Raw genomic sequence first — 11,313 nt, forward strand, 5'->3', positions numbered from 1 at the left:
ACCAAGAAAAGTCAGTTGCAAACAACAGTTATGCTTTGTAGCAATGATCGACACACGAGGGCTCAGGTGCAGAATAGCAAAACAAATCAGGCATACCTTCGGCCAACCCAAACATTGTGCCAACTGTTGAGCCAACACTGGTGGCTGTCTTGTATTTTTAGTTCTTTAATGGTTTAAACTGCTGCACTGGGACATTTGTCCTTTATTTACTGAAATCATCTCCATCCTATCTGCTTACCCAGTGTTGGTCGATATGTTACCAGCAACCTTTCTGCATTAGACTGTGCTGATTTTTTAAAAAAGTTCATGTTATGGGACGTGGACGTCACTGGCTAGGCCAGAATTTATTGCCCGTCCCTAGTTGCCTTTCAGAAGGTGCTGATGAGCTTCCTTTTTGAACCCCTATGTTTAGGCACACCTACAGTTAGGGTGGCAATTCCAGGATTTTGACCCAGCGACAGTGAAGGAAAGGCGATTATATTTCCACGTCAGGATGGTGAGTGACTTGGAGGGAAACTCCCAGGTGGTGGTGCATCCGGGTATCTGGTGCTCTTGTCCTTCTAGATGGTAGTGGCTGTTGGTTTGGAAGGTGCTGCCTAAGGAAATTTGGTGAGTTCCTGCAGTGCATCTTGTAGATGTTCGCCGGTAGTGAAGGGATTGAATGTTTGCGGAAGGGGTAGCAATCAAGTGGGCTGCTTTGCCTGGCTGGTATTGAACTTCTTAAGTGTTGTTGGAGCTGCACTCATCCATGAAAATGGAGAGGATTCCCTTACACTCCTGACTTGTGCCTTGTAGATGGTGTACAGTCTTTGGGGGATCTTGAGGTGAGTTACTCACCACAAGATTTCTAGCCTTTGGCCTGCTCTGCTAGCCACAGTATTTATATGGCAAATCCAGTTCAGTTTATGGTCAATGGTAATCCCCAAGATGTTGGTTGTGGAGGATTCAGTGTTGGTAATGCCATTGAATGTCAAGCGACGATGGTTAGATCTCTTGTTGAAGATGGTCATTGCTGGGCACTTGCGTGGTGCAAATGTTACTTGCCACCTATCAGCCCAAGCTTGGATATTGACATGGACTGCTGCAGTATCTGAGGAGTCACTGAACACCCCTACTTGAAATGAAAATGAAATGAAATGAAAATCGCTTATTGTCACAAGTAGGCTTCAAAATGAAGTTACTGTGAAAAGCCCCTAGTCGCCACATTCCGGCGCCTGTTCGGGGAGGCTGGAACGGGAATTGAACCGTGCTGCTGGCCTGCCTTGGTCTGCTTTAAAAGCCAGCGATTTAGCCCAGTGTGCTAAAGCAGCCCCTGTGATGGAAGGAAGGTCATTGATGAGCGGCTGAAGATGGCTGGGCCTTGGACATTGTCCTGAGGAATTCCTGCAGTGATGTCCTGGAGCTGAGATGATTTACCTCTAATCACCACAACCAACTTCCAATGTGGCAGGTATGACTCTAACCAGCGGAGAGTTTCCCCCCTGTTTTCCATTGACTCCAGTTTTTCTAGGGCTCCTTGATGCCATACTCGGTCAAATGCTGCCTTCATGTCAAGGGCAGTCACTCTCACCTCACCTCTGGCATTCAGTTCTTTTGTCCATGTTTGAATCAAGATCCCCTGGCTTCGTGGTAATGATAGAGTGGGGGATTTGCCTGGCCATGAGGTTACAGTTTGTGGCTGAGTACAACTCTGCTGCTGGTGATGGCTCATAGCAACTCATGGATGTCCAGTCATGAGTTGCTAGATCTGTTAGAAGTCTATTGTTATGGGAGAGGGGTTTTCAGAACCCCAAAATGTATCATGGAGTTCAACCAACCTCCCCCTTTAATGGATTGCTGCTTTTGAAGCACACGGCTTGTTCCCCAGGTATGGTATTACAATTATGGGCACGTGGTTTTTATAACAAAACAATGTTTATTCCATGAACTCAAATTAACCTTTTAAATAAACATTGGATCTCTTAACACCCCTTGCTTCAAAGATAACCCCGAAAATAATATAACACTAAATAATCCCTCAAAATGTTCCTTCAAACCTCCAAAAGACTTCCCCTTTAACAACAGACATGAGGTTACATTCAGTATACTTATAGTCTTTGGGTTTGCAGACATCCACAGACTAGCTCTGTGTTTTTCTTCCTGCAGCTGTTTTCAAAACACACAGACACCCCCAGTTTTCTCCTCAAACTGGCTTTCTCCTTTCATGCAGCTCTCAGCAAACCAGCCAGGCACTTTTCAGCTGCTCTCAGCTAAACACACACACCCAAGCTGCTCTCTCAAACTGAAACCAAAAGCAGAAGTGAGCTCAGCTCCCCCCAATCTCTGACATCACTTCAGTAATATGATCAGCTCCATTCCTTAAAGGTACATTGCTTAAACATCCATTTCTTAACGGTACTCTCACATGACACTATCCTATTTAGTACATTGGCAGTGCCATACAATACGATGGAGGGTATCCTCAATGTTACGACAGGACTTATCTCCACAAGGACTGTGAGGTGATCACTTCTGCTGATACCATTATGGATAGATGCATCTGGCGCAGGCAGGTCAGTGAGACTGTGGTCACGTGTGTTTTTCCTCTTGTTGGTTCTCTTATCACCTGCCGCAGTCCAAGTCTAGCAGCTATGTCTGTTGGAACCTAGCCAGCTCAGTCTGTGATGGTACTACCAAGCCACTCTTGGCGATAGACTTTGAAGTCCCCCACCCCAAATGCCTCTGTGCCCTTGCTACCCTCATTGCCTCCTCCAAGTGGTGTTCCACTTGGAGGAGTACTGATTCATCACCTGAGGGGAGGGGGGGACATACCTGGTAATAAGCAGGAGGTTTCCTTGCTCATGTTTGATCTGGTGCCATGAGACCTCTTGGGGTTCAGAGGCAATGCTGAGGTCTCCCAGGGAAACGCCCTCCCGACTGAGCCGTCACCTCTGCTGGTGAAACAGGATATACCCAGGCAAGCTGATGATGGTGCTTGGAACATTTTCTGTAAGGTATGGTTCCGTGACTATGACTATGTTAGGCTGTTGCTTTGCTGGTCTGTAAGACAGCTCTCCCAATTTCAGCAAAGCCGCAGGTGTTAGGAGGGTTGTCAGGGCTGGGATTACCATTGTCGTTTCTGGTGCCTAGGTCTCTGCCGGGTGCTGCGTCCAGTTTCATTCCTTTTTATTGACTTTGTCGCGGTTGATTACAACTGAGTGGCTTGCTGAGCCATTTCAGAGGGCATTTAAGAGTCAACTGTTGGTCTGTAGTCATATGTAAGCCAGACCATCCAAGGGCGGCAGATCTCCTTCCTTAAAGGACATTAGTGAACCAGATGGGCTTTTACGGCAAACGGCAATGATTTCATAGGCTTTTAATTCCAGATGTTTTATTGAGTTTAAATTCCACCATCTGGAATTCAAACTCTGGTCCCCAGACGCTTACCCTGGGTCTCTGGATTACTACTTCAGTGACAATGCCACTGTGCCACCGCTTCCCCCTCTTGATATTTACAGAGCAGACAATGCAAACTTTTCATTAGTGGCAACATTTACTTAACTATAATGTACATTGCTCTGCTCTGTTTGTTCCAACTGTATGTATGTGTGCAGAGCTCCAATGTGTGAAATTATATCTTTGTGCAATTTTGTGTGTAATGTAGTGGAAACGGGTGCGAAGAATTTTCAGTAACATGTGCTCCTTTTGAAAGCTGTGGCTACTAATGTTCAATAAGACTGCTTGCCTTTGTACAGCACCTTTCACATAGAAATGTTTACAGACTTATAATTAGATATGAATGGATGCTGAGCCAAATAAGAAGGGACTAGAAGGGCTGAGCTAAAATCTGGCCAAAACAGGTTGGTTTTAAGAAATGTGAATGAGAAGAGGGAAGTGAAGAGGTATAGTTGTTCAAGCCTCGAAAAATACTGATCCTTGAGGAACATCACTTGAGGCATTTTTAAGGTTGCAAGATATCTGCATCCATTGTCATTCATATTCTGTGTTTGAAATGATGTAAGTGAATTGGTATGTCTTATGCATGGTTTGGCAGAGAACATCACTTGTCATATCTGTATAAAAGAAGTCATGAACGTTAACTCTGTTTCTCTCTCCATATATGCGACCAGACCCACTGAGATTTTCCAATATTTTCTTTTGCTTTTATTTATATCACTTTTCTTGTCCTTCATTGATGGAACTTACTCTTAGAAGAATCACACAACTAATAAACTCAACTGGGCAGACCTTCCTGAACTTTCCCTATCTGATGTCACTTTGACTCTCGTCCATTCTAGAATTGGAACAATGTTTGACTTAACGAATGGTGCGAAGGAAAGCTTTAGATATAACTGTTTCTCTGTACCGGAGTTAGGGATAGCATTTTGGTTTGAATCTCCGGACTTCTCATTCTTGCCATTCTCTGCCAAACCATGCATAAGACATACACGGTAGCATGGTGGTTAGCACAATTGCTTCACAGCTCCAGGGTCCCAGGTTCGATTCCGGCTTGGGTCACTGTCTGTGCGGAGTTTGCACGTTCTCCCCGTGTGTGCGTGGGTTTCCTCCGGGTTCTCCGGTTTCCTCCCACAGTCCAAAGATGTGCGGGTTAGGTGGATTGGCCATGCTAAATTGCCCATAGTGTCCAAAATTGCCCGTAGGGTGGGGTTACTGGGTTATGGGGATTAGGTGGGGTTACTGGGTTATGGGGATAGGGTGGAGGTTTGGACCTTCGGTAGGGTGCTCTTTCCAAGAGCCGGTGCAGACTCGATAGGCCGAATGGCCTCCTTCTGCACTGTAAATTCTATGTCTATGTCTAATTCACTGACATCATTTCAAACACAGAATATGAATGACAATGGATGCAGATATCTTGCAACCCTAAAAATGCCTCTGCTTTTCCGGGGAGATATTGACCTTTATTGGTTTGTCTGTGCTTTTTGTCCAAAAATGAATGTACATCAATTACCAAACTGAGCTTTCAGTCTATGGTGTAGTCTGTGCAAGTAGTATAATTGCACGTTAGTTTCTACTGTTACTCCATAATTGTGCATATTGTGATGGTTGCCTAACACTTGCTAAAAGAAAAAGTTTTTGATTGATGCTCTCAAAATTCATATCTGCCCTGTTAACCGTTGTTTATTGACTTATTTACATTAAACTGCATCCTGCCCAGTTGTGACCTAAGTGGGCCAGACATCATCATATAAACCACTTTGGTGATGTCTGTCATGATATTCAAACACACATCATAACACATACATAATGATAGACAGACCAACGGACCATTTAGCAAACATAACACGACAGCCAATCACAGACAAGAGCAGACACAGCATAAGACAAGAAACACGACACTTCCTGTCGAGTCCATCTGGAGACAGCACAGGGCCAGGACCTCATTAGCAAGACACTCACACAGTCACAACGTGCTGAGTACCAAGTCAGATGTGTAAATAGTTGGTTGGAATAAAACTGCGTTGTACCAATCGCAACTGTGTTGGTTCGTCTGTACCTCAGAGCACCCAACACCTCATGGTACCAGTGAGTGAATCGATACTTAACGGCAAATCTGCCATCCTGAGCCATGGACACCCGCAACAAACCGCAGCCGTTGCAAGACGCTGGGAACCTGGGCACAAATTGGAAGCTCTTCAAGCAGCGATTCAAACTGTTCATGCAAGCCAATGAAAAACAGAGCGCCTCGGATGAAACAAAGATTGCCATGCTCCTCACTACCGCAGGTCAGCACGCCATCGACGTATACAACTCCTTGGTGTTCGCGGAAGGCGAGAACAAATCTAAGTATGACACGGTCCTCCTCAAGCTCGACAAGCACTTCAACGTTGAGGTCAATGAAAGCTTTGAGAGGTATGTCTTTCAGCAGCGCCTGCAAGGTAAGGATGAGCTCTTTCAGTCCTTCCTGACGCACCTCCGCATACTCGCGCAGTCCTGCGATTACGACACCACCTCAGAGTCCATGATCCGGGACCAGATCGTTTTTGGCGTTGCCTCCAGTGGCCTACGCCAGCAGCTTCTAAAAATTAAAGGCCTGACCTTAGCATCTGCAGTTGAAGCCTGTGTCCTGCATGAGAATGCGACCAGCCGCTATGCCCAATTTCAGGCGACCGAATCGGCACGGAGGGGGTCCCAAGCGATCGAATCGGCAAGCCAGGCCGCCCACGAGGCCGAACACATCCAGGCAATCGATTTTCTCCCGGCCCGTGGCCCGGACGAGGGCGGCCGTTTTGCGTGCCTTTTAAGGCCTCCCGCGTTTGTGCGCGCCAAAACTTACGGCAACACTGAGGGACGTGCTGCGCAGGCGCGCCCGACGCAAGACCGAACTGTGCATGCGCAGTGGCGTAACGAACGCCATGACATCATGACGTGCGGCAACTGTGGAGCTGCACATTTAAAAGGGCAATGTCCTGCAAAAACCCGACAATGCCTACGCTGTGACAAGATGGGCCACTACGCTGCCTACTGTCGAGCGGCTCAACCTGTTGATTTTCCACATCTCCGACAACCTCGCAGACACGTGCGGACCATCCAGCCTCCACATCACGACATCCAAACCGACGACACAGATGACCAAGATGCCTTCCGGGTTGCGGTCAATGATGCGAACCGGGTCAACACCATCAATCCGGCCGATGAATGGAGTGCCACCCTAACGGTCAACCGATCGCCGATCACTTTCCGCCTGGACACTGGCGCCTCCGCCAACCTCATAGCATGGTCAGCCTTCTATGCCATGAAGGTCAGACCACCAATCCAGCCTTCCCGGTGCAACATGGTCGACTACAACGGGAACGTTATCCCGGCCATGGGACCCTGCCAGCTCCAGGTGACACGCAAAACACACACGGCCACACTCTCGTTCGAGATAGTTGGCTCATCGAAGGACTCCCTGCTGGGCGCACCGGCATGTAAGGCTCTCCACCTTGTGCAACAAATTCTCTCTCTCTCCCCAGACGGCACGTCTGACTTCCGGGATGCAGAGTTCTACGCACAGCTCCAATCGCTCCTCGCCCACAACCAGGAGGCATTCGAGGGCATGGGAACACTGCCATACACATACAGAATTCGCCTCAAACCGGACGCCATCCCGGTCGTTCACGCACCTCGCAGGGTTCCTGCGCCACTTAAAGACCGCCTCAAGCTGCAGCTGCAGGATCTCCAGGACCAAGGGGTCCGATCCAGGGTCACGGAGCATTATCCCATACCCAAACGGGAGGAGATCACCAGTGAAATGGCCCAGGCGAAGATATTCACGAAACTGGATGCTTCTAAAGAATTTTGGCAGATCCAACTGGACCCATCCAGCCGAAAGCTATGTACCTTCAACACCCCTTTCGGCAGATTCTGCTACAACTGGATGCCATTTGCCATCATCTCGGCATTCGAGGTCTTCCATAGAATCATGGAGCAGATGATGGAAGGCATCGAAGGAGTGCGCGTATATGTGGACGATGTCATCATCTGGTCCACCACACCGCAGGAGCACATACATCGTCTCCAACGCGTTTTTGCCCGCATACGGGAAAATGGCCTGCGCCTCAACCGAGCCAAGTGCTCCTTTGGCAGACCGAGTTGAAGTTCCTGGGGGACCATATATCCCGGTCAGGGGTCCGTCCGGATGCAGACAAGGTGAGCACCATCACAGCCATGCCGCAGCCGGCCGACAAGAAGGCTGTCCTACGCTTCCTTGGCATGGTCAACTTCCTGGGGAAGTTCATTCCCAACCTTGCCTCCCACACGTCGACTCTGCGCCACCTCGTCAGAAAATCCACAGAGTTCCAGTGGCAACACACACACCAGCTGGAATGGGAGGAGCTCAAACGCAAACTCACTACGGCACCAGTGTTGGCGTTTTTTGACACGTCTCGTGCCACCAAAATCTCAACTGATGCCAGCCAATCCGGCATTGGAGCAGTGCTCCTGCAGAGGGATGACACGGAATCATGGGCCTATGCATCGCGGGCCATGACCCCCACAGAGCAGCGCTAAGCGCAAATCGAAAAAGAATGCCTGGGCTTGCTAACCGGTTTAGACAAGTTCCATGATTACGTCTATGGTCTTCCAAGGTTCACGGTCGAAACTGACCACCGCCCCCTGGTCAGCATAATAAATAGGACCTGAACGAGATGACCCCTCGCCTCCAGCGCATCCTACTTAAACTCAGGAGGTACGACTTCCAACTGGTCTACACTCCAGGGAAGGACCTCATCGTGGCGGATGCCCTATCCAGAGCAGTGAGCACGCCGCCAGATGCGGAGGGGTTCGTATGTCAGGTCGAGGCACAGGTGGCTTTTACAGCGGCAAATCTGCCGGCTGACGACTCCAGTCTGGCCCATATCCGCCGAGAGACTGCGGCCGATCCCCTTCTGCAGCGAGTGATGCGCCACATGATGGGAGAATGGCTCAAAGGGCAGTGCCCGCAGTTCTACAATGTACGAGACGACCTAGCCATCATTGATGGTGTCCTTCTGAAGCTGGACCGGATTGTGATTCCTCAAACTACCCAGAAGTCATACGCCTGCACGATTTGACGCCGTCTGCTGTCATCAGGGCCTGCAAAGACACCTTTGCTCGCCACGGCATTCCGATGACTGTCATGTCGGACAATGGGCCCTGTTTTGCCAGCCATGAATGGTCGTCCTTTGCTGCTTCGTATGTCTTCACACACGTGACGTCCAGCCCTCTGCATCCCCAGTCCAATGGAAAGGTGGAGAAGGGCGTTCACATTGCTAAGTGGCTCCTCTGCAAGGCTGCTGCTGCCTGGTCGGACTTCTACCTCGCCCTGCTGGCCTATCGCTCGGCCCCACTAGCCACTGGTCTCTCACCAGCACAGCTGCTGATGGGTCGCGCCCTCAGAACCACTATGCTTTCCATCCTGGCACCAACAATAGACCATGCTCCGGTACTGCATAGGATGCAACTGCAGCGCGATTGCCAGAAGAGATCGTACGACATACGGGCGACTGATCTTCCCTCCCTGGCCCCTGGAGACCACGTCCGCATCCACCTACTAGACGGTGGCTGGTCAGCACCTGCCGAAGTTCTCCGACGCGTTGCTCCCCGCTCGTTCCTGGTACGCATGCCGGATGGATCCGTGCGTAGGCGCAATCGCCGAGCCCTTCGCTTACTTCCACGCTCGCAACGGGACCCTACACAGACGCCGTGTCCTCCACTGGTTCCTGATAGCGACTTTGTGGAGCTGCCGTATACCATGCCCCTTCTGTCGCCGGCCGCGGCCAGGCTCGCACCTCAGCCGGTGGTTCTCGACCCACCCTTGAGGCGGTCAGCCCGAATTCGTCGCCCACCTACTAGACTGGACTTATGAGACTGTTCACACGTCAAATTTTAGCAACTACTGTTTTATGAGACTGTTCACACGTCAAACTTTAGCAACTACTGTTTTGTAACATGTCACTGTTTTATCGTTCCAGACCTCGTTTGATCGTTCCAAATTTCAACGTTGTTTTTCTTTTGTTATGGTACAACCTTGTTAGCATGTCACACCTGACATCGCCCTTTGTTTCTAGTTAAGCCCCATGTACATGATGTAAATATTACACACACACACCTTTAGCTGCACTCAGGACACATTTATATTTATAACCACGTAGGCACATAATCTTGTAAAAAAGGGGGGATGTCATGATATTCAAACACACATCATAACACATGCATAATGATAGACAGACCAACAGACCAATTAGCACACACAACACGACAGCCAATCACAGACAAGAGCAGACACAGTATAAGACAAGAAACACGACACTTCCTGTCGAGTCCATCTGGAGACAGCACAGGGCCAGGACCTCATTAGCAAGACACTCACACAGTCACAACGTGCTGAGTACCAAGTCAGATGTGTAAATAGTTGGTTGGAATAAAACTGCGTTGTACCAATCGCAACCGTGTTGGTTCGTCTGTACCTCAGCACCCAACACCTCAATGTCTACTCTCGCTGGGCCAAACATACACGTACTATTTCTCCCCAGGATTGTACTGCAAGTTCAGAAAGATGCTTCATCAGCTAAATGAGCTTTCTCTGCGTCTGCCTGAGAAATAATAGCCCCAGAATTTATGATGTTGCAGTAAGCTGAAACATGGCCAAATTTCTGCTGTAATCATGAGTACCAAAGTTGGCCTCGGGAAGAACATCAGAAACTCCATGAAAATAGAGATATTAATGCAGAAAGCAGAAAATGTATCTGTAATAATGAACTGCCTGTGCTGACAAATTTGTGATTGCAGCAATAATCGTCACGACAGTGCAATTCATACATCAGCTAGTGGAAATTACTTTTTTAATTTTACCATTCTATTCATGCACTAGTGCCAGCAAGCCATTACTTTTAGGTGTTCTTGTCAATTGAACGGTTGTGATTTCATATTTTGATTGATGAAGGCTCCTGTCAGCAGTCTCATAAATCCCTAGCTACAAAAAAGCCTGATTATCTCAACATTTCATAGTTGACATTATAGCAGTCTTAGCAACTCAACTAGTGTGTGTGTTCCTCTTCCCTGCCCCCATACGAGCCTTTATTTGTACCTGGGGATCCAAAGAATAACAACAAATTCTAAAGCCGGGGACATGAAATGAATATTATCATTCATTAATGCTGTATCTGTAACTTAAGTTTTTGCAATTAAAAGAAAGAAAATTTCTGCAAGTGAGGCTACAGAAGACTGTGCATTTCTACATATTAATCATGGTTGATATATTTTTGATGGCATATTTTGATTATGAATTGCCACATTGCACTGAATGAGTGAGGCTCTGCTGGAGCAGGCTCTGGAAAACCATGTTTTCCTTTTAATGAAATCCCTTGGGCCAGAAATACTCTTTCTAATCTTAACAACCTTACCCAAAATCTTGCTGTGAAATGAATGAGCTTTGTTACTAGGGATCCTTGAACAGTAAATTGGACTGAATGTTGCTCAGTATTATCAATGCACTCTTCATAATTCATAAATCCTTCAAAGTGTTCTGAGATTCTGGATGATGCTCCTGCAGAATTACCGTCATTGATATTTGCCACGCTCGGATAACTTCAGTGCAATATTAGCTATGGACTGAATATAAAATGGAACATTACATTAGGAGCAGAGGTAGAGCTTTTAGTGTCTCAACAGCCCCAGGTTAACAAATGTATTAATCTTGTTTCCACTTTTTATATGTGGAAATCATTACCTTGATGGTGACTGTCTGCAATATTCTACTCTTGGTTCAAGTGGCTTTCTTATCTGGCTGAAAAGGCAATTCACCAGTTTTAGTATATAAAGGAGATTGCAATGAATTGATCAGTGGCATTATCA

Source organism: Scyliorhinus torazame, chromosome 12 (genome assembly GCF_047496885.1).
Source record: "Scyliorhinus torazame isolate Kashiwa2021f chromosome 12, sScyTor2.1, whole genome shotgun sequence".
NCBI classification, from domain to species: domain Eukaryota; kingdom Metazoa; phylum Chordata; class Chondrichthyes; order Carcharhiniformes; family Scyliorhinidae; genus Scyliorhinus; species Scyliorhinus torazame.